This window comes from Hylobates moloch, unplaced genomic scaffold, assembly GCF_009828535.3.
Source record: "Hylobates moloch isolate HMO894 unplaced genomic scaffold, HMol_V3 SCAFFOLD_6, whole genome shotgun sequence".
NCBI classification, from domain to species: Eukaryota; Metazoa; Chordata; class Mammalia; order Primates; family Hylobatidae; genus Hylobates; species Hylobates moloch.
In genome coordinates this window covers 24,949,436-24,972,213 of record NW_026652281.1, presented here as the reverse complement: position 1 = coordinate 24,972,213, position 22,778 = coordinate 24,949,436, and the positions used below count along the sequence as shown (strand labels likewise).

The window sequence follows — 22,778 nt, the reverse complement described above, 5'->3', positions numbered from 1 at the left end:
AGTTGTAAAGGAGGCTCTTCTGGGGCCACTGGGGCTGCGTAAATGGCAAGAATGTAGCATTGGAAGTCTTGGACCATGAGTTTATATAAATAACTTTGTGGGTAGATATAAATATTCTGGGGAGGCGATTCCAGCTCTGCTATTTTCACAGGCTCAACTCTATTTTCCTGAGTTCTGTGTGTGTTTACTTACATACAATTGTACATTTCCTTCTGTTTATATACAGTTGAGTTTTCTGGCCCTATATAAGGAGATTTATGTTCCACACACGTTCTTCCTATAGCTCATCTCATGCTAGTTAAAAATTTTTTATAAAAGAAAACTAATGCAAGATTACTGTAGAAACCTTAGAAAATATGGATAAGTGAAAATAAATAAGAGCATATATCTTACCATGCTATTATTTGTTACAGTCTAGCACTCCCTCTCTATATATGTATGCACACACACACATACATATACACACACTTACAAATAAATACAAATCTATGTTATAAAAATTAGACCATGCAGTAGTTTTGCATAGGTTTTCCCAACCCAGCTGAATACAATTTCTATTGCTATACAATTCACCTCTATTCCTCTTCTTTTTAACACAAGCATATATTTCTTATTATGCTTCACCTTTATATTTCTTATTATGAGGAATAATACTTGGCTTGAATTCCTGGAAAAGATACTACCTGACTTGGACCCCGGGGTATGATTATGTCCCTGTGGGAATTCATACAGAGGACCCAACCACAGATGGCCTGATGACAACAGGGAATACTTTCAAAATTATATAGGAAGTTTAATCCTAGATTTGACAGGCATAATTGCTGATACGTTCAGTTTCAAATGAAATCAGTGTGGGAAAGAAAAAGGAAATAATAGCTCTGACAGCTTTCCCAATCTGCAGCATTCACTGTCTGTAAAGTCCTGTTAAATTCTAGCCAGCAGTTTAGGAAGGAAAAGCTGAAGTGAATGCACCAAAGAGGGGCTGACTGTCCTTTTAGGAGAGGCTTGTTTTCAGTCTGCCTGGTGCTCAGAGATATCGAGTGCCCACAGGACAATGCTGTCTCTCCGACTGGTGATGAAAGGTACTGGGAACTTGTTACCTATAAATGCCAACTGTAAGTTGCAACAGCTTCAGCAACAGCTGTCTCACCAATTACCCAGTGGTGTGTGTATGTGCATTCCTGCATTCATACACATTGTTTCATTTATGTTGACTCTTCCGGTTAGCATAGTCTAATCAAAGGCCAACTACTGGAACCTGGGTCAGTGTACCTGGCCTCCCAGTGTGTGGTGTCTGAATACAGGGACCTAGTTTGATTATAGTGAGATTTACTCCATTTTCCTCAGCTGTATCTCATTTAAGGCAGAACAAAAAGGTCTCAGAAAAGAGAATGAAGCATAGAAGTGCTGGTGGTTTGATATGAGGGTAGGAGTAGAGAAAATGTGAAAGTTATTGAGGCGTTCCTGCTTGTCAGAACATTTTGGGAGTCTCCCTAAATTCTGAAGCAAACTTAGGGTCGAGCAAGTTTGGTCAATGGGCTTGGTAAGCCCTGTAGCCTAAAGACTGGTTCTGGGTTTATAACAGTAGAGTGCTGTGCCAGATTTTTTTTTTTTGGTTGTTTTATTTTTTGTTTTGCCATTTGCAAGTGTTGAACCCATGTGAATTTTTTATCTGTTCAATAAAAAATTACCCAGAGAGTTGAAATTGGCATTGATTTTTAATTTCTACAAAAGTTATTACAAATATATGTCAGTGTCAATTAAAACAGTTTCATTGCGTAGTACATATAGGAGATCAAATTTCATAATTGCATTTAGCATGTGAGCAGTAGTACTGATTTCAGAGATTAAAGGTCATTGGTGATTAGGCTCTGAGTTTAAATAAAATTACATTATAATTTTTCCTCTTCCTCCTAGATTGCAAACATGATGGACAGGAAATGCTGGCATGAGTTAGAATTACCTAGTAAAAGTCGTGTTGATGCCTGTTTTCTGTTTGCCTTCTTTCTTGCACCTCATCCTCCATAATTGCAAAGATAACTTGAAGGTAAACGTATTTTTTTTTTTTTTTGAGGCAGATCTCACTCTGTCGCCCAGGCTGGAGTGCAGTGGCATGGTCTCGGCTCACTGCAGCCTCTGCATCCCGGGTTCAAGCGATTCTCCAACCTCTGCCTCCCTGGTAGCTAGGACTATAGGCATCCACCACCACGCCTGGCTAATTTTTTTTTTTTTTTTTGGTAGAGACAAGGTTTCACCACGTTGGCCGGGCTGGTCTCGAACTCCTGACCTCAACGGATCCACCCGCCTTGGCCTCCCAAAGTGCTGGGATTACAGGTGTGAGCTGCCATACCCAGCCCATGTCATTGTTTTTTTTTTATTATTATTGTTATACTTTAAGTTTTAGGGTACATGTACACAATGTGCAGGTTTGTTACATATGTATACATGTGCCATGTTGGTGTGCTGCACCCATTAACTCGTCATTTAGCATTAGCTATACCTCCTAATGCTGTCCGTCCAACCTCCCCCCCACCCCACAACAGTCCCCGGTGTGTGATGTGCCCCTTCCTGTGTCCAGGTGTTCCCATTATTCAATTCCCACCTATGAGTGAGAACATGCAGTGCTTGGTTTTTTGTCCTTGCGATAGTTTGCTGAGAATGATGGTTTCCAGCTTCATCCATGTCCCTACAAAGGACATGAACTCATCCTTTTTTATGGCTGCATAGTATTCCATGGTGTATATGTGCCACATTTTCTTAATCCAGTCTATCGTTGTTGGACATTTGGGTTGGTTCCAAGTCTTTGCTATTGTGAATAGTGCCGCAAGAAACATACGTGTGCATGTGTCTTTATAGCAGCATGATTTATAATCCTTTGGGTACATACCCAGTAATGGGATAGCTGAGTCAAACGGTATTTCTAGTTCTAGATCCCTGAAGAATAGCCACACCGACTTCCACAATGGTTGAACTAGTTTACAGTCCCACCAACAGTGTAAAAGTGTTCCTATTTCTCCACATCCTCTCCAGCACCTGTTGTTTCCTGACTTTTTAATGATGGCCATTCTAACTGGTGTGAGATAGTATCTCATTGTGGTTTCGATTTACATTTCTCTGATGGCCAGTGATGATGAGCATTTTTTCATGTGTTTTTTGGCTGCATAAATGTCTTCTTTTGAGAAGTGTCTGTTCATATCCTTCACCCACTTTTTGATGGGATTGTTTGTTTTTTTCTTGTAAATTTGTTTGATTTCATTGTAGATTCTGGATATTAGCCCTTTGTCAGATGAGTAGGTTGCAAAAATTTTCTCCCATTCTGTAGGTTGCCTGTTCACTCTGATGGTGGTTTCTTTTGGTGTGCAGAAGCTCTTTAATTAGATCCCATTTGTCAATTTTGGCTTTTATTGCCATTGCTTTTGGTGTTTTAAACATGAAGTCCTTGCCCATGCCTATGGCCTGAATGGTATTGCCTAGGTTTTCTTCTAGGGGTTTTATGGTTTTAGGTTTAACATGTAAATCTTTAATCCATGTTGAATTAATTTTTGTATAAGGTGTAAGGAAGGGATCCAGTTTCAGCTTTCTACATATGGCTAGCCAGTTTTCCCAGCACCATTTACTAAATAGGGAATCCTTTCCCCATTTCTTGTTTTTGTCAGGTTTGTCAAAGATCAGATAGTTGTAGATATGCGGCATCATTTCTGAGGGCTCTGTTCTGTTCCATTGGTCTATATCTCTGTTTTGGTACCAGTACCATACTGTTTTGGTTACTGTAGCCTTGTAGTATAGTTTGAAGTCAGGTAGGGTGATGCCTCCAGCTTTGTTCTTTTGGCTTAGGATTGACTTGGCAATGCGGGCTCTTTTTTGGTTCCATATGAACTTTAAAGTAGTTTTTTCTAATTCTGTGAAGAAAGTCATTGGTAGCTTGATGGGGATGGCATTGAATCTATAAATGACCTTGGGCAGTATGGCCATTTTCACAATATTGATTCTTCCTACCCATGAGCATGGAATGTTCTTCCATTTGTTTGTATCCTCTTTTATTTCATTGAGCAGTGGTTTGTACTTCTCCTTGAAGAGGTCCTTCACATCTCTTGTAAGTTGGATTCCTAGGTATTTTATTCTCTTTGAAGCAATTGTGAATGGGAGTTCACTCATGATTTGGCTCTCTGTTTGTCTGTGATTGGTGTACAAGAATGCTTGTGATTTTTGTACATTGATTTTGTATCCTGAGACTTTGCTGAAGTTGCTTATCAGCTTAAGGAGATTTTGGGCTGAGACAATGGGGTTTTGTAGATATACAATCATGTCCTCTGCAAACAGGGGCAATTTGACTTCCTCTTTTCCTAATTGGCTGCCCTTTATTTCCTTCTCTTGCCTGATTACCCTGGCCAGAACTTCCAACACTATGTTGAATAGGAGTGGTGAGAGAGGGCATCCCTGTCTTGTGCCAGTTTTCAAAGGGAATGCTTCCAGTTTTTGTCCATTCAGTATGATATTGGCTGTGGGTTTGTCATAAATAGCTCTTATTATTTTAAGATACGTCCCGTCAATACCTAATTTATTGGGAGTTTTTAGCATGAAGCGTTGTTGAATTTTGTCAAAGGCCTTTTCTGCATCTATTGAGATAATCATGTGGTTTTTGTCTTTGGTTCTGTTTATATGCTGGATTACGTTTATTGATTTTCGTATGTCAAGCCAGCCTTGCATCCCAGGGATGAAGCCCACTTGATCATGGTGGGTAAGCTTTGGATGTGTTGCTGGATTCAGTTTGCCAGTATTTTATTGAGGATTTTTGCATCAATGTTCATCAAGGATATTGGCCTAAAATTCTCTTTTTTTTGTTGTGTCTCTGCCAGGCTTTGGTATCAGGATGATGATGGCCTCATAAAATGAGTTAGGGAGGATTCCCTCTTTTTCTATTGGTTGGAATAGTTTCAGAAGGAATGGTACCAGCTCCTCCTTGTACCTCTGGTTGAATTAGGCTGCGAATCCATCTGGTCCTGGACCTTTTTTGGTTGGTAAGCTATTAATTATTGCCTCAATTTCAGAGCCTGTTATTGATCTATTCAGAGATTCAACTTCTTCCTAGTTTAGTCTTGGGAGAGTGTATGTGTCAAGGAATTTATCCATTTCTTCTAGATTTTCTAGTTTATTTGTGTAGAGGTGTTTATAGTATTCTCTGATGGTAGTTTGTATTTCTGTGGGATTGGTGGTGATATCCCCTTTGTCATTTTTTATTGCATCTGTTTGATTCTTCTCTCTTTTCTTCTTTATTAGTCTTGTTAGCAGTCTATCAATTTTGTTGATCTTTTCAAAAAAACCAGCTTCTGGATTCATTGATTTTTTGAAGGGTTTTTTGTGTCTCTATTTCCTTCAGTTCTTAGTTATTTCTTGCCTTCTGTTAGCTTTTGAATGTATTTGCTCTTGCTTCTCTAGTTCTTTTAATTGTGATGTTAGGGTGTCAATTTTAGATCTTTCCTGCTTTCTCTTGTGGGCATTTAATGCTATAAATTTCCCTCTATACACTGCTTTAAATGTGTCACAGAGATTCTGGTATGTTGTGTCTTTGTTCTCGTTGGTTTCAAAGAACATCTTTATTTCTGCCTTCATTTTGTTATGTACCCAGTAGTCACTCAGGAGCAGGTTGTTCAGTTTCCATGTAGTTGAGCAGTTTTGAGTGATGAGTTTCTTAATCCTAAGTTCTAGTTTGGTTGCACTGTGGTCTGAGAGACAGTTTATTATAATTTCTGTTCTTTTACTTTCGCTGAGGAGTGCTTTACTTCCAACTGTGTGGTCAGTTTTGGCATAGGTGTGCTATGGTGCTGAGAAGAATGTATATTCTGTTGATTTGGGGTGGAGAGTCCGGTAGACGTCTATTAGGTCCACTTGGTGCAGAGCTGAGTTCAATTTCTGGATATCCTTGTTAACTTTCTGTTTCATTGATCTGTCTAATGTTGACAGTGGGGTGTTAAAGTCTTCCATTATTATTGTGTGGGAATCTAAGTCTCTTTGTAGGTCACTAAAGGACTTGCTTTATGAATCTGGGTGCTCCTGTATTGGGTGCATATATATTTAGGATAGTTAGTTCTTCTTGTTGAATTGATCCCTTTGCCATTATGTAATGGCCTTCTTTGTCTCTTTTGATCTTTGTTGGTTTAAAGTCTGTTTTATCTGAGAGTGGGATTGCAACCCTTGCCTTTTTTTTCTTTTCCATTTGCTTGGCAGATCTTCCTCCATTCCTTTATTTTGAGCCTATGTGTCTCTCTGCACATGAGATGGGTTTCCTGAATACAGCACACTGATGGGTCTGGACTTTTTATCCAATTTGCCAGTCTGTGCCTTTTAATTGGAGCATTTGGCCCATTTACATTTAAGGTTAGTATTATTATGCATGAATTTGATCCTGTCATTATGATGTTAGGTGGTTATTTTGCTTGTTAGTTGATGCAGTTTCTTCCTGGCCTTGATGGTCTTTAAAATTTGGCATGTTTTTGCAGTGGCTGGTACCGGTTGTTCCTTTTCATGTTTAGTGCCTCCTTCAGGAGCTCTGTTAGGGCAGACCTGGTGGTGACAAAATCTCTCAGCATTTGCTTGTCTGTAAAGTATTTTATTTCTCCTTCGTTTATGAAGCTTAGTTTGGCTGGATATGAAATTCTAGATTGAAAATTCTTTTCTTTAAGAATATTGAATATTGGCCCCCACTCTCTTCTGGCTTGTAGAGTTTCTGCTGAGAGATCAGCTGTTAGTCTGATGGGCTTCCCTTTGTGGGTAACCCGACCTTTCTCTCTGGCTGCCCTTAACATTTTTTCCTTCATTTCAATTTTGCTGAATCTGACAATTACGTGTCTTGGAGTTGCTTTTCTCGAGGAGTATCTTTGTGGCATTCTCTGTATTTCCTGAATTTGAATGTTGGCCTGCCTTGCCAGATTTGAGAAGGTCTCCTGGATAATATCCTGCAGTGTTTTCCAACTTGGTTCCATTCTCCCCGTTACTTTTAGGTACACCAATTAGATATAGATTTGGTCTTTTCACATAGTCCCATATTTCTTGGAAGCTTTGTTCATTTCTTTTCTTTCTTCTCTAAACTTCTCTTCATGCTTCATTTCATTCATTTCGTCTTCCATTGCTGATACCCTTTCTTCCAGTTGATCACATCGGTTACTGAGGCTTGTGTATTTGTCACGTAGTTCTCGTGCCTTGGTTTTCAGCTCCATCAGGTCCTTTAAGGACTTCTCTGCTTTGGTTATTCCAGTTATCCATTCGTCTAATTTTTTCAAAGTTTTTAACTTCTTTGCCATTGGTTCAAACTTTCTCCTTTAGCTCAGAGTAGTTGCATCTTCTGAAGCCTTCTTCTCTCAACACGTCAAAGTCATTCTCTGTCCAGCTTTGTTCCATTGCTGGTGAGGAGCTGCGTTCCTTTGGAGGAGGACAGGCGCTCTGATATTTAGAGTTTCCAGTTTTTCTGCTCTGTTTTTTCCCCATCTTAGTGGTTTTATCTACCTTTGGTCTTTGATGATGGTGACGTACAGATGGGTTTTTGGTGTGGATGTCCTTTCTGTTTGTTAGTTTTCCTTCTAACAGTCAGGACCCTCAGCTGCAAGTCTGTTGGAGTTTACTGGAGGTCCACTCCAGACACTGTTTGCCTGGGTATCAGCAGCGGTGGCTGCAGAACAGCGGATGTTGGTGAACCGCAAATGCTGCTGCCTGATCGTTCCTCTGGAAGTTTTGTCTCAGAGGAGTACCCGGCCGTGTGAGGTGTCAGTCTGCCCCTACTGGGGGATGTCTCCCAGTTAGGCTACTTGGGGGTCATGGACCCACTTGAGGAGGCAGTCTGCCCATTCTCAGATCTCCAGCTGTGTGCTGGGAGAACCACTACTCTCTTCAATCTGTCAGACAGGGACATTTAAGTCTGCAGAGGTTATTGCTGACTTTTGTTTGTCTGTGCCCTGCCCCCAGAGGTGGAGCCTACAGAGACAGGCAGGCCTCCTTGAGCTGTGGTGGGCTCCACCCGAGCTTCCTGGACGCTTTGTTTACCTACTCAAGCCTGGGCAATGGCAGGCGCCCCTCCCCCACCCTTGCTGCCACCTTGCAGTTTGATCTCAGACTGCTGTGCTAGCAATGAGTGAGGCTCTGTGGGTGTAGGACCCTCCGAGCCAGGTGCGAGATATAATCTCCTGGTGTGCCGTTTGTTAAGCCCGTTGGAAAGGTGCAGCATTAGGGTGGGGGTGACCTCATTTTCCAGGTGCCATCTGTCATCCCTTTCTTTGACTAGGAAAGGGAATTCCCTGACCCCTTGCACTTCCCGGGTGAGGCGATGCGTCGCCTGCTTTGGCTCACACACGGTGCGCTGCACCCACTGTCCTGCATCCATGTCTGGCACTCCCCAGTGAGATGAACCCAGTACCTCAGTTGGAAATGCAGAATCACCCGTCTTCTGTGTCGCTCATACTGGGAGCTATAGACTGGAGCTGTTCCTATTCAGCCATCTTGGCTCCACCCTCCATATCATTGTTTTAACAGCAAGAACAATCATACCAGTATGAGTAATAAAATACAAATGGGCACTTTGGCTTTGATTTACAAAAATGCGCAATAGTTTTCATTTATTATCATATGATAACTTAAATGAAACAGCGCTTGCAAATTTATGTTTCCCTGACTGAAGTTTCTTCGTAGGATTCTTCCTCTAAGTTCTGTTTCCCGTCTTGCATTTTCAATTCTGCATCCTCTTGTCATCATTACCATCACTACTAAGTTTGTAGTTTCTGGGAATTTTGCTTCTTTTCTAGTGTGTTCCAGTAAGAAAAAAAACGGTTTATTCTCAAGCTGTAATCAGTGGTCTGAAAGAGTTCTGGTTCTCACTGCGTCATCTTATACATGTCAGTTCTCCAGGCCAAGCCTTTCTCAATTGCAAAATGAGGGCAATGAACTATTTTATTTCTTTGGTCACTTTTAACACTAAACCACACAAAATCATGTGATTCTAAGTTTAGTTTCATCGCCCCTATAAAAAATTTTTGAAGAGTTCGCTTGGCTTTCCCTTTGTTTTTTAACCACAACCACCACAAAACAAGTAAGTATGGGAAGTTCTGTCACAGCATGCATTTTTATCAATAGAAGTGTTTTTGTTTTCTTGGGAAACATGATTTATTCAGGGAGAATGCTATTTGTCATGATGTGGTGACCCCTTGGAAGATAGCTGTTGCATGGGCAACTCAGACACTTTGAGGTTCTAATGATTTGTCCATCATAATAACGGTGATAACAATGACATGATTTAGGTAATAAATATGTATAAGAGGGCCAGACAAATGAAAATACTGGTCATAATAAGAAAGAAACCCCATTGGTATTGAGCACTATCTACATGTAAAAAAAAATTGATTTGCTTTATTATATTTTGAACTTATATCTACAGAAAAAATGTTTATAACCAAAATGTCTGGAGAACATTAGCGTTATTAATCTATATCTAAAGGCCTTTAGTAGAGAACAAAATTAAGAACTGGTTTGAAAAAATTTATGAGAGACAAACCTCTACTGAGACTGATCTAGATTAGACAGTAAGAGAGAGAGAAAAAAATAAAGTACAGAAAAAATTGCGAAGTACAGAAAAAATTGCCAAATAATTACAGATAGCACAGGGTTTAAAATAAGAAAAATATTATAAAAAATATGTGCAGATAGTTCAAAGCATAGATGAAATGGGCGATTTCTGAAAAGGCCAAAATTGATATGAGGAAAAAGAAAGAAAATAAATAGACCAGTAATCATTAAAAAAAAAAAAAAACAAACAGCAATAGAGATCAAAGACTTTCCCCTGGAAAATCTCATAGATAATAGAAGAATTTTACCAAAAAATTAAGTAATAGAATATCTCCATATTATGCAGATAATTATAGAAAATATGCAAAAGAAAGCCATCCAACTCATTTATAAGCTACTATAACCTTGGTTACAAATCCAAATGAAAATACAAGAAATAAAATTATAAGCCTATTTCACTTATAAACCTAGATGATAACTTCCAAAAATCCAAGGAATACGGTTCTGAAAAAAAAAATAGACTTCATCCAATTGAAAAATGCCTTCTGTGTGTGTTACACTTATTCAACCACAGAACTGGGACTAAAACAAATGTGGTGATTAGAATAACAACACAGTATATATACGTATTTACTCTAATGATGTGGAAATGACACAAGAAGCAAAGTTAGAGAGGAAGGAGAGAAGGGGTTGCAGAAAAGTTAGCATGCTAAAGACTATTTCTAATTGCTAATAGTCGAAGGTTATTTAAAATTTACAAATAAAGAATCATATGGATGCTTAAGATTTAAGATATAAAGACAAACATGCAAGACTTGTGCACTACAAACTACAAATATTATTGTAAAAACAAAAATAAAATGTATTTAAGTGGAAAAACGTCCCATGTCCCCATGTATATGGACTTAATATTGTTGTAATGGCAGCGTTCCCCAACTGATCTACAGATTGAATATTATACTTATAAAAATCTTACCTGGTATTTTTGTTTTGTTTTTCTCCCAGAAGTAGACTGGCCTGTCTTAAAATTCGTGTGACATTACAGGAAACTCTGAATAGCTATAGCTATCTTGAAAAAGGAGAACAAATTGGGAGGACTCATACAAAAGACTTAATATTCATGTCATTGGAGTTCTGAAAGGAAAGGAGAAAGGAAACAATAAAAAAAGGAACTCTGGAACATCAGGAAGATAAAAAGAATATGATCAGCAAAAATATGCTTAAAAACAATAAGCATTCTTTCTCTTTTTGAATTTGCTCAAGTATGCTTGATGATTGAAGCAAAAATTATGTAACAGTTTCGTGTGGTTCTAAATATATGTAAAAGAAACACTTAAGATAATTATATAATAAATGGGGGAGGGTGAGTGAGGTAAGGTTTCTGTATTTCACTTGACCTGGTGAAATGACAATACCAGTAGAGTCTGGTATATATATGTTCTAGTGTAGTGGAATAACCACTAGAAAGGTTATACAAAGTTGATACATTCAAAATGCTGTAGCTAAATGAAATGGAATTCTTAAAATTATCCAAGTAATTTTCAAGAAAGCAGGGGAAAAAACCCAGAGAAATGAAGAACAGAAAAAACAGAAAACAAAAAAATTAAAATGACAGATGTAAGTCATAATATAGCAATAATTACATTAAATGCAAATGCTTTAAATACATAAATTGAAAGAGATTGAAAGTGTGGGTTAAAAAATCTCACCCCATTCTAAGCTGTCCATAAAGAAACTCACTTCAAATATAATATAGTCATGGTGAAGGCAAAAGGATAGAAAAAGATATACGATATGAAGATCAATTGAAGGAAAGCAGATGTGTCTATATTAATATCAGATAAAGTAGACTTGACAGCAAAGAAAATTATGAGAGACAGTGTCATGTAATGATAGAAATGTCATTTCACCATGGAGATGTGGCAATCCTAAATGTGAATGCACCGAACAAAAGAGCTGCAAAATATGTGAATTAAAACTAATAGAACTGAAAGGAGAAATGTACACAATTACTGTTAGAGACTTTAATGCTACTCTGTCAACAATGATAGAACAACTAGACAGAAGTCAGAGAGAATATAGAATAGCTAAAAAAATCCGTATTTATCAATTGTATCTGATCAATGTTTATAGAACACTCCACCTAACAATATCAGAATCCACATTTTCTCAAGTGCCCACAGAACATATACTAAGATAAACTATATCCTGGGACATTAAAAAATTTGAACTAAATTTGGAAAGAATTGAAATTATACAGACAATGTCCTCTAACTACCATGGAATTAAAGCAGAAATAAATGCCAGAAAGATAGCAGAAGGATCTCCAAACACTTATAAACTAAATGAGATGTTTCTAGATAATCCATGGGTCAAAGAGGAAGTCTCAAAGAAATAAACACATACACTGAGCTGAATGAAAATAAAATTAAACCTATCAAAATTTGTGGAATATAGGTAAATCAGTGCTGAGAAAAAAACTTACAGTACTAAATGCATACTTCAGAAAAGAGGAGAGTTTCAAATCAATAATCTAAGCTCTCACATGAAAACTCTAGAAAAACAAGAGCAAAATAACCCCAAAGGAAACAGAAGGAAGGAATAAATAAACCTAAGAGAAGAAATCAATGAAGTTGAAACCAGAAAAACAATAAAGAAAATTAATAAAATAAGACATATTTCTTTGAAAAAGTCAGTAAAAATGATACACTTCTAGCAAGACCAACTTTGTCTGGGTTCTTCAGACAAACAGAACCAATAGAATGTGAAGACATAAAATATAAATAGAGAAAGAGAGAGAGGTTTTATTTCTCTTGTGAGAATTGGCTCATGTCATCATTAAGGCTTGCAACTTCAAAATCTGCAGGGTAGGATGGCAGGCTAGAGACCCAGGAAAGAGCTGATGTTGCAGTTCAAGTCTGAAGGCCATCTACTGGCAGAATTCTCTCTTGCTCAGGATAGATCAGTCTTTTGTTCTATTCAGGTCTTCTACTGATTGGATGAGGCCCATTCACATTCTAGAGGGCAATCTGCTTTACTCAAAGCCCACTAATTTAAAATGTTAATCTCTAAGCTCTGAAATTGAATTAGTAATAAAAAACCTACCAACTAAAAGAGTCCTGGACCAGATGAATATACAGCCAAATTATACCAGATGTACAAAAAAACAAACAAACAAACAAAAAAAAAACTGGTACCAACCCTACTGAAACTATTCCAAAAAATCAAGGAGGAAGGGCTCCTTTCTAACTCATTCTATGAAGCCAGCATCATCCTGATATCAAAATCTAACAGAGACACAACAGAAAAAGAAAACTTCAGGCCAATATGCTTGATGAACACGACACAAAAATCCTCAAACAAAACAAAACAAAACAAAACAAAAAACTAACCAGCTGAATCCAACAGCACATCAAAAAGTTAATTCGCCACAATCAAATAGACTTTATTCTTGGAATGCAAGGTTGGTTCAATATATGCAAATCAATAAATGTGATTCACCACATCAACAGAATCAGAAACAAAAAACGTATGACGATTTCAATAGATGTGGAAAAAGCCTTTGATAAAATCTAACATCACTTCATGATAAAAATCCTCAATAGGCTAGGCAGAGAAGGAATACAAAACAATAAGAGCCATCTATGACAAACCCACAGCAACATCATAGTGAAATGGCAAAAACTGGAAGCATTCTCCTTGGGAACTGGAACAAAAGAAGAATGCCCACTCTCTCCTATTAAACAGAGTACTAGAAGTTCTAGCAAAAGCAATCAGGCAAGAGAAAGAAATAAATGGCATCCAAATAGGAAAAGAAGTTAGATTATCTCTATTTGCTGAAAACATGATTGTACGCCTAGAAAACCCTAACAACTCTGACAAAAGGCTCCTGGGGCTGGAAAATGATTTCAATAAAGTTTCAAGATACAAAATTAATGTACAAAACCCAGTAGCATTTCTATACACCAATAACATTCTAGCTGAGAGCCAAATCAAGAACACAATCCCACTTACAATAATGTCACCTAAAACAAAATACTTAGGAATACATCTAACTAAGGAGGTGAAATATCTTTACAAGGAGAGCTGTGAAATACTGCTGAAAGAAATCAATCTGACACAAATAAATGGAAAAATATTCCACGCTTATGGATTAGAAGAGTAAATATTGTTAAAATGGCCATACTACTTAAGCAATGTGTAGATTCAATGCTATCCCTATCAAAATACCATGCCATTTTTCACAGTAGAAAAAAGTATTCTAGAATTCATGTGGAACAAAAAAAGAGACCGAATAGCCAAAGTACTCTTGAGCAAAAAGAATAAAGCCAGAGACATCACATTACCCAACTTCAGATTATACTATAAGACTACGGTAACCAAAATAGCATTGTCGTGGTACAAAAACAGACACATAGACCAATGGAATAGGTTAGAGAATTCAGAAATAAAGCTGCGCAACTATAGCCAGCTAATCTTTGACAAAGTTGACAAAAATAAGTATTGGAAAAAGGATTCCCTATTCAATAAATGGTGCTGGAATACCTGGCTAGCCACATGCAGAAGAAAGAAACTAGACCACTACATTTCATCCCATACAAAAATTGACTCCAGGTGGATTAAAGATTTAAGTGTAAGATATCAAACTATAAAAATCCTAGGAGAAAGCCTGGGAAACACACTTTTCAGTATCAGATTTGGCAAAGAAATTATGACTGAGTCCCTGAAAGCAACTGCAACAAAAACAAAAGTTGACAAGTAGGACCGAATCAGACTTAAGAATTTCTGCCCAGTAAAATAAATTATCAATAGAGTAAACCCCTACAGAATGGAAGAAAATATTCACAAACTGTTCCTCTGACCAAGTTCTAATATCCAGAATCTACAAGGAACTTAAATAAATTAAAAAAAAAAAACCCAAAACAAACAAAACAAAACCAATTAAAAATGGGCAAAGGACATGAACAGACACTTCTCAAAAGAAGATGTACAAGTGGTCAAGAAACATATGAAAAAATTCTCAACATCACTAATCATTAGAGAAATGCAAATCGAAACCACAAGGAGAGACCACCTCACGTGAGTCAGAATGGCTATTATTAAAAAGTCAAAGAATATCAGCACAGAGAAGAGGAATGCAAATTAGTTCAGAAACTGCGGAAAGCAGTTTGGGGATTTCTCAAAGAACTTAAAACAGAACTACTATTTATTCCAGCAATTCCATTACTGGGTATATATCCAAAGGAAAATAAATCATTATACCAAAAAGACACATGGACTTGTATGTTTATTGCCACACAATTCAGGAAAGCACATACATATTATCAACCTAGGTGTTCATCTGTAGTGGAATGGACAGAGAAAATGTGGTACAGAAATACCATGGAATAAAAAAATAAAATCATATTCTTTGCGACAACATGGATGTAACTGGAGGCCATTATCCTAAGGAAATTAACATAGGAACAGAAAACCAAATACTACATGTTCTTACCTATAAATGGGAGCCCAAAACATTTAATACACATGAATACAAAGATGGGAATAATAGACACTGGGGAATTCTAGAGGGGAGAGGTGGGAGAGGGTTTGTGCTGAAATATTACCTATTGGGTACTATGCTCACTAACTGCGGGATGGGACCATCTATACCCCAAATCTCAACATTATGCAATATACCCATATAACAAAACTTTACATGTACCCACTGAATCCAAAATTTGGAAAAAAATTAAATTAAATGTTAATCTCATCCCAAATCACCTTCCCAGAAATACCCACAATAATGTTTGACCAAATATCTGGGTACCATGGCCCACCCAAGTTGACACATAAAACTTACCATCACACTGACAAAAAAAGAGAGTAGACATGATCATCATTTGGAATAAAAGAAGAGATGTCACTACAGACCTCACAGACATCAAAAAGCTAATAATGAAATATTATTAATAACACTACACACATAAATTTGATGAAATGAATCACTTCCTTGAAAAATACCAGTGACCACAGCTCTCCCAAAAAGAAAAAGACAATTTCAGTAGTTCTGCTGAAATTCTTAAGGAAGTTGAATTCATAATTGTAAACTCCCAAAAAATAAATCACTAAAACTACGTGATTTCCCTGGAGAATCTTACCCAGTGTTAAAACACTAATTAAAATCAATTCTACATAATCTGCTTCAGAAAATAGCATAGGTAGAAACATTTCACAACTAATATTATGAAGCTACTGTTACCCATGTACAAAAACCAGACAGATAACAAAAACAAAACAAAACAAAAACCAAAAGCACTACAGAGCAATATCTCTCATGAATGTAGATGTAAAAAGACTTAAAATAATTCAGCAAAATAAAGAATTATACACTATGACCAAGTTGGGTCTGTTTCAGGGATGCAAGGCTGGTTCAGTATTTGAAAATATATCCATGTAATATACCACATTAAGAGGTTAAAAAAGAAAAATCACATGGTCATGTAATTCAGTGCAGAAAAGCATACTCAAATTGATTAAGGTTTAATGCAAATGCTATCAAAATCTCAGCAAGAGTTTTTGTAGATATAGACAAGATAATTCTGAAATTTATTTGAAAAGAAAAAGGAACTGCAAGAGCTGGAACAGTTGTGAAAAAGCAGAATAACATGAGGAAAATCATCTTCCCAATTTCAAGCATTATTATATAGTTATAGTAATCTGTACTGTGTGGTATTTGCAGAGGGACAAATAGATCATTGGAACAGAACATAGAGAATCCAAGAAATATGTCCACACAAACATGCCCAACTGATTTTTTACAAAAGTGCAAACGCAATTTAATAGAGTTAAGGTAGAATGTTCAAAAAATGATGCTGGAACAATGGAACATCCATAGCCAAAAAGTTAAAATGAACCACAGACTAAAATATAAAACATAAAACTATAAAACTCTCAGAAGAAAATGTGAGAAAAACTTCAGAATCTCGGCCTAGGCAAACGTTCTTAGGCTTGACACCAAAGCACAATCTATAAAAGGAAAAATTGATAAATCAGACTTTATAAAAATTAAAATCTTTTGTTCTGTGGATGGCTCTGTTGAAAATAAAAAGACAAGTTACAGAATGGTAGAAAACTCATGTTACTGTAAAAGGACTAGCAAACCATGTATCCAACAAAGGACTTGTATCTAAGATATAGTAATAATTCTCAAAATTCAATGGTAAAAAAGCAAACAGTCGAATTAGCACATAGATAAAAGGCATGAAGACATGTTTTACCAAAGATACATAGGTGGTAAATAAATAAATGAAAAGATGTTCAACATCAGTGGACAACAAGAGAACCTAAATTACAACCATAATGATATATCACTACACACCTATAAGAATGGCTAAAATAAAAAACACCATGGCAACAGAGAATACAGAGAAACTGGATCCCTCATACATTGCAGATGGGAATGTAATATGGCACAGGCACTCTAGGAAATAGTTTCACAGTTTTTTTTTTAATCTAAACATGCTTGTACCATAAAATAGCAATTACACTCTTGGAAGTTAAAACTAGAGAAAGGAAGACCTGTGTTCCACACAAACATGTACATGAATGTTTACAGTAGTAGTTTATAATAGCCCCAAACTGGAAACAACAGGTGAATGGTTAAACAAACAGTGGTACATCCAAACAATGAAATACTACTCTGCAATAAATAGGAAGGAACTACTGATACATGCAGCAACCTTGAAGAATCTCTGGCTAATTATGCTGAGTTAAGACAAACTCAATCTCAATAGGTTATATACTTTATGATTACATTTATATAATATTTTTGAAATGACAAAATTATAGAAACAAAAAAAAAGAGGTTAGTTGTTGCCAGAGGTTGGCCACATGGGTGGGGGCAGGAGGGAAGCAGTTGTGGCTATAAATAACATGAGAGATACTTGTGGTGATGAAAATCTTTTTCTTTTTCTTTCTTTTTGAAATCTTGACTGTATCTAAGTCAACATTCTGGTTGTGATATTGTTCTATAGTTTTACAAAATGTTACCATTGTAGGAAACTGGGTAAAGGATACGTAGAATTTCTGGGTAAAGGATATGTAGAAATTCTCTGTATTATTTCTTACAATTGCATATTAATCTATAATCATATCAAAATAAAGATTTAATTAAAAAACACAAAACAACAAAATATAGAGGGAGTCAAATTAAAAAGAAAAAGTTTTACCCTGGGTTGGGTGGTAAAAATGGTGAGTAGAAGGGAGTTAGCAGAAACAGGGACAATTTTTACTATATGTCTTTCTCTGAACATACTTACAGGAAAATGCACAAATTATGTTTATATCTTGGTGACTTAACACAAAATGTACCTGCCCATGTAAGCACCACTCAGATTAAGTAGGATAGGAGCAGACCTCAGAAATTCCCTTTGTGTCTCCTCTCTTGACTATTCCCTCTATCTCTCTAAATGTAGTCGTTGCCTTGAGTTTAAGAACCATAGATTAGTTTTGCCGGTTTCCAAATTTTATAAAAATGGAACCATATAGAAATCATTCTTTTGTATCTTGCTATTATAACTCAACATCATATATATGGGATTCATCTATGGTGGTGCATGTAGCGATAATTTGTTCATCTTTATTGCTACCTGGTATCCTATTGTATAAACTGCAATTTATTTATTCATTTTACTCTTTATGGACATTTGATTTGCTTCCAAATCTTAACCATCGTGAATAATGTTGCCATGAAAATTCTTTTTTGTGTGTGTATATGACCTTTGGTGCACATAGGTATAAATTTTTCCTATGTAAATTACAGAGAACAAAATTGCTGGGCTATCAGGTATATGTATGGTCAACTTTACATATGACCAATAGTTTTCCAACTATTTGTATCAATTTATACTTTTACCAGCAGTATATGTGAGCTTCTGTTGATTCACAGGAATACCTGATGTTGATGTCAGTCTTCATTCTAGCTGTTTCATTCAGTGTGTAATGGTATCAAATTGTGATTTTTAATTTGCATTTCTCTAATTACTTATAAGGTTGAGTAACATTTTGCCTGTTTATTGCAATTTTTAATTTTAATATTCTTTTCTAAAATGTCTGTTCAAATCTTTCAGTCATTTTTAATTAGGTCATTTGTCTTTTTCTTATTGATCTGTTGGAGTTCTGGAATGGTGAGTCAGTGCCACAGATTTCCCTGCTGGTTTCACTGTGGTTGGTTTCATGCTCTCCTCTGGTGCAGTAACCTCTTAACTTTTTTCTGTGTTTCTCACAAAGGGGTATAGTCTGTGTACTCTTTTTGAGCCAGTGTCTCCCTGGGGGAAAGGAGGGTCTGGGGCTTCCTATTCTACCATCTTGCTCTGGACTGTATTCTGTTACATTGGTTTGTCTATTTTTACATCAATACATCACTGCCTTGATTAATGTAGTTTTATATCCATTAGTGGAAGTTTCCCAATATGTTTTTCTCTCTGATTATTCTGGGTGTGTCTGTGATCCAGTGTGTTTTTCTTCAAGAGGTCTTAGCTATAACAATCATTTTTATTTCTGTATATCATTTAAATTAGCCAGTTTCCACAAACACTCTTGCTGGGATTTTGTTTGGAATTTCATTGACTCTATAGCTCAACCATGAAAATGAACATCTTTGCATATTGATTCATAACTCATGAACGTATTACATCTTGTTATTTAATTAGGGCTTCTGTATTTCTCTAAGTAATATTTTGTAGACTTTTTAATTTTGTCAGATTTTTTTCCAAGCTGTTAGTTTTTTTAATGTTATTATAAAATTTCTTTAAATTTAAGTTTTGTTTGTTGCTAGTATATAGACATAAAACAGATTTGGTATATTGTAATTGCTCTGAATTTATGTATCAATTGTAATATTAATTTGTAGGTACTTTGGGACTTTTTTTTACATACCTAAATATCATGTCATCTGGAAAAAATGATCATTTTAGTTTTTCCTCCAATCTTTTTCTTATTTTTGTCTTGCCTTGCCTTATTGCAATAGCTAGGACTCTGATGATGAGAAGTGGTGAAAGTAGATATCCATATCTTGTCCTCATTCTCAGAGGTAAAGCTTTCAATATTTTACCATTCACCATGATGTTTGCAACAGGATTCAGATACTTTTACACAATAAGCTGTTCCCATATATTTCTAGTATGATAGCAATTTTTATCATGAATAAATGATTAATATAATAAAATCATTTTGCATCTACTGAGATGATTATATGATTTTTCTAATTTAATCTTTGATGGAGTGAATTACATTGATTTTCAAATGTTAAATCAGCCTTATATTACTAGAAGAAACCCAATTAGATCTTGATACATTATCTGTTTCATATATCTTTGCACTTTGTTAATATTTACATAGGATTTTTACTCTTGAATCTTTACCTTAGGGTCTATTTCTGGGGAAACCTACTATAAGACAGAAGTGTATAATTTAGGATGAATTCAGCTTCAAATCACAAAAAAACTTAGCCATGCTTAAACAAATACTGATTACTTTTCTTACACATAAAAACAATAGTGCTTAAAGTTGATAGAATTGATTTACTTGTTTAATGATACTATCAGAAACCTAGTTTCTTTTTAACCATTTTTTCTCTATCTTTTTTATTTTTGCCTTTTTATCATAATGGTTGATACTGCGTATTGTGACTTAGAGCCTCACAATCTCAAACTAGAGTTTTTGGGAAAGGAAAAGGCCGGGGTAGGGCTTTCCCAAGTGCAGTTATTTATATATTAAGGAAGGGAAGCTCCAGAACACATGTCCTTGGCCAGAACTAGGTCACATGCAGATTCCCAGAGCAATCACCGGCAGAAGAGTGTGGAATTCCTGTGACTGAGATTAAACCAATCCTGATTCATCTTCTATGGTCAGCGAATGGCCTACTTTCCCCCTGAAATCAAGGAATCTATTTCTGCTACAAAGTCTGTATTCTATAGCCTGGGAAAAATTAGGGGGATAATAACTGCTCCCAATAGTTCCAGAAAGACTGCTTTTGTATGGCTCTCACTTACGAATATAGATGTAAAAATTCTTACCCCAATGTTAGCAAGCTGAATCCAGAAAGTAAAAATAGTTATGATGTAGTTGGATTTATCTCAGAAAAATGTCAGTCAATTCAGAAATTGAAGGCTACTACAAGGCCATAGAAATGTAACAGAATTAAATGCTCTAAAACAAGCCCATGATTACATGGGAACCTGATATTTGATATAAGGGGGCCTAATGGAAAAGGATTGTTTTTTAATCAATTGATATTGGGAAAACTGGCCACTACACAGAAAAAAAGTTAGTTTTCAAATTTATAATTTAAATTGACTACAGGCTTACGTATGAAAGGTAAAACTATGAAGTGAAGAAAAATACATCAGAAAACACCTTTGTAATTTTGAATTGCAGAAGACTTAATATATAAAATCCCAAAGGTATGTCATAAGATAGAAAACAATGAACTTGTCTGGGTGCAGTGGCTCACACCTGTAATCCCAGCACTTTGGGTGGCTGAGGTGGGTGGATCACCTGAGGTCAGGAGTTTGAGACCAGCTTGGCCAATGTGGCGAAACTCCGTCTCTACTAAAAATACAAAAGTTATCTAGGTGTGGTGGCATGTGCCTGTAATCCTAGCTACTTGGGAAGCTGAAGCAGGAGAATCACTTGAACCTGGGAGGCAGAGGTTACAATGAACCAAAACAAAAAAAACTAAAAAAAATGAGCTTGACTACATAAAAAATTATACACTTCTGTTTAATAAAGGACACCATTAATAAAGTCAACCAACAAGGAACAGATTGAGAGAAATTATTCTTATTTAAAAAATAGAGACAGGGTCTCGCTTTGTTGCTGAAGCTGGCCTTGAACTTTTGGCCTCAAGAAATTCTCCTACCTTTGCCTTGGCTTCCCAAAGTGCTGGGATCATAGGCCTGAGCAAGCATGCCTGGTGAGGAGGAATTATTTGAGAAGTCAAAAACTGAGAAGAGATTGATAACTAGAATACAAAAAATCCCCCCAAACCCACAAAACCTTAGAAAAAAATAGGGAACCAATACAGAAACATGTGAAGCAGAGACTACAGACTCAAAGGGCTAATTTGGACAGGAATCTGGAGATATTTAGTTTTGTTATTTTAGTTTAGTTTAGTATACACAGGTCTCCTGCTCATCCTGTGGAATTTGTGTTCTGGTCCTTAAGGAGGCATGTGTATTTGATTAAGCATTATTTGTACAACAGGGCATTGTAGACAACCTATGCAACTGTATCTAGGGAACCAGATGGGTGAAAAATATTGGGGATGCTCACAGAGGAAACACAATTCTATATCTATTAGAAATAGAGTTATGTGGATGAATCTTTCAAACACAATGTTCAGAGGAAAAAGTAAGGTAACAAGTTCTGTAACATAATTTACTTGAGCAAATTTAAAACTTAAACACACAACAAAATAGTACCATATCCAGGAAAAATGCGAAACACAACACAGTTATTTCCTACAGGTCTAGGAAGAGGTTGGCAGTGCAGATTGAGGCAAAAGGAAGAAAAATAAAAGCAAAAGAGGAGACTTATATGAATAATTGATGACTGTGTTACAAACTTGGGAGTATGAGCAACTCAGTTCTCTGCATTTTAGGTTATATATTTATTAGTGAGGTCCTATCATGATTTTAGCTTGCATATTAACCCCCAGGTTAAACATGACCACTATTTAAAATATTTGCTTCTAAAACATAAATTTTAAGGGAGAGATTTTCTTGTAATTATTTAATTTGTAGAAGCCACTACATATCAATCTGTGACCTAAAGCCACTGTAAATAAATGAGTATTTTCCTCCAAAATCATGCTTTGCATTACTCAGAGGAATATCTTGTCTCTTTCCATTCTATCTCCAAAGGCTTCGGTTTCTGGAAAACTACAATCTACTTCATCTGTAATTTACTCTGTTAATTTAAGTTCCATTTTACTCTCTATTTTCTCCATCTTATCAACAACAAATGTCGGCATTTAAAAACTCTTCTGGTATATTAATCAGGGTCCTCCAGATAATCAGTGTGTGTGTGTATGTGTATATGTTATTGGTATATATATATATTCTATGTTTTATATATATAATCTGGAAAGAGATTTATGATAAAGTATAGGCACACGATTATGGAGCCTGATAAGCCCCATCATGTGGTGTCTGTAAGCTGGAGATCCAGGAAGGCCAGTGTTGTAGCCT

General features: G+C 36.2%; 1 long non-coding RNA gene across 2 annotated transcripts in view; it reads right to left on the bottom strand.

Annotated features, from left to right (window-relative positions):
- The window catches only part of LOC131383704 (uncharacterized), a 32,127-nt gene that overhangs the window by 5,766 nt on the left and 3,583 nt on the right, over positions 1-22,778 (bottom strand). The window contains exons 2-3 of one of the 2 annotated variants that reach the window (XR_009213940.1): positions 10,523-10,680; positions 8,634-8,785 (exon numbers count right to left, since the gene is read on the bottom strand). This is a non-coding gene — a long non-coding RNA (uncharacterized LOC131383704). Of the gene's footprint in view, positions 1-8,633; positions 8,786-10,522; positions 10,681-22,778 lie in introns of those variants that run through there. The other variant, XR_009213941.1, reaches the window with a different exon arrangement.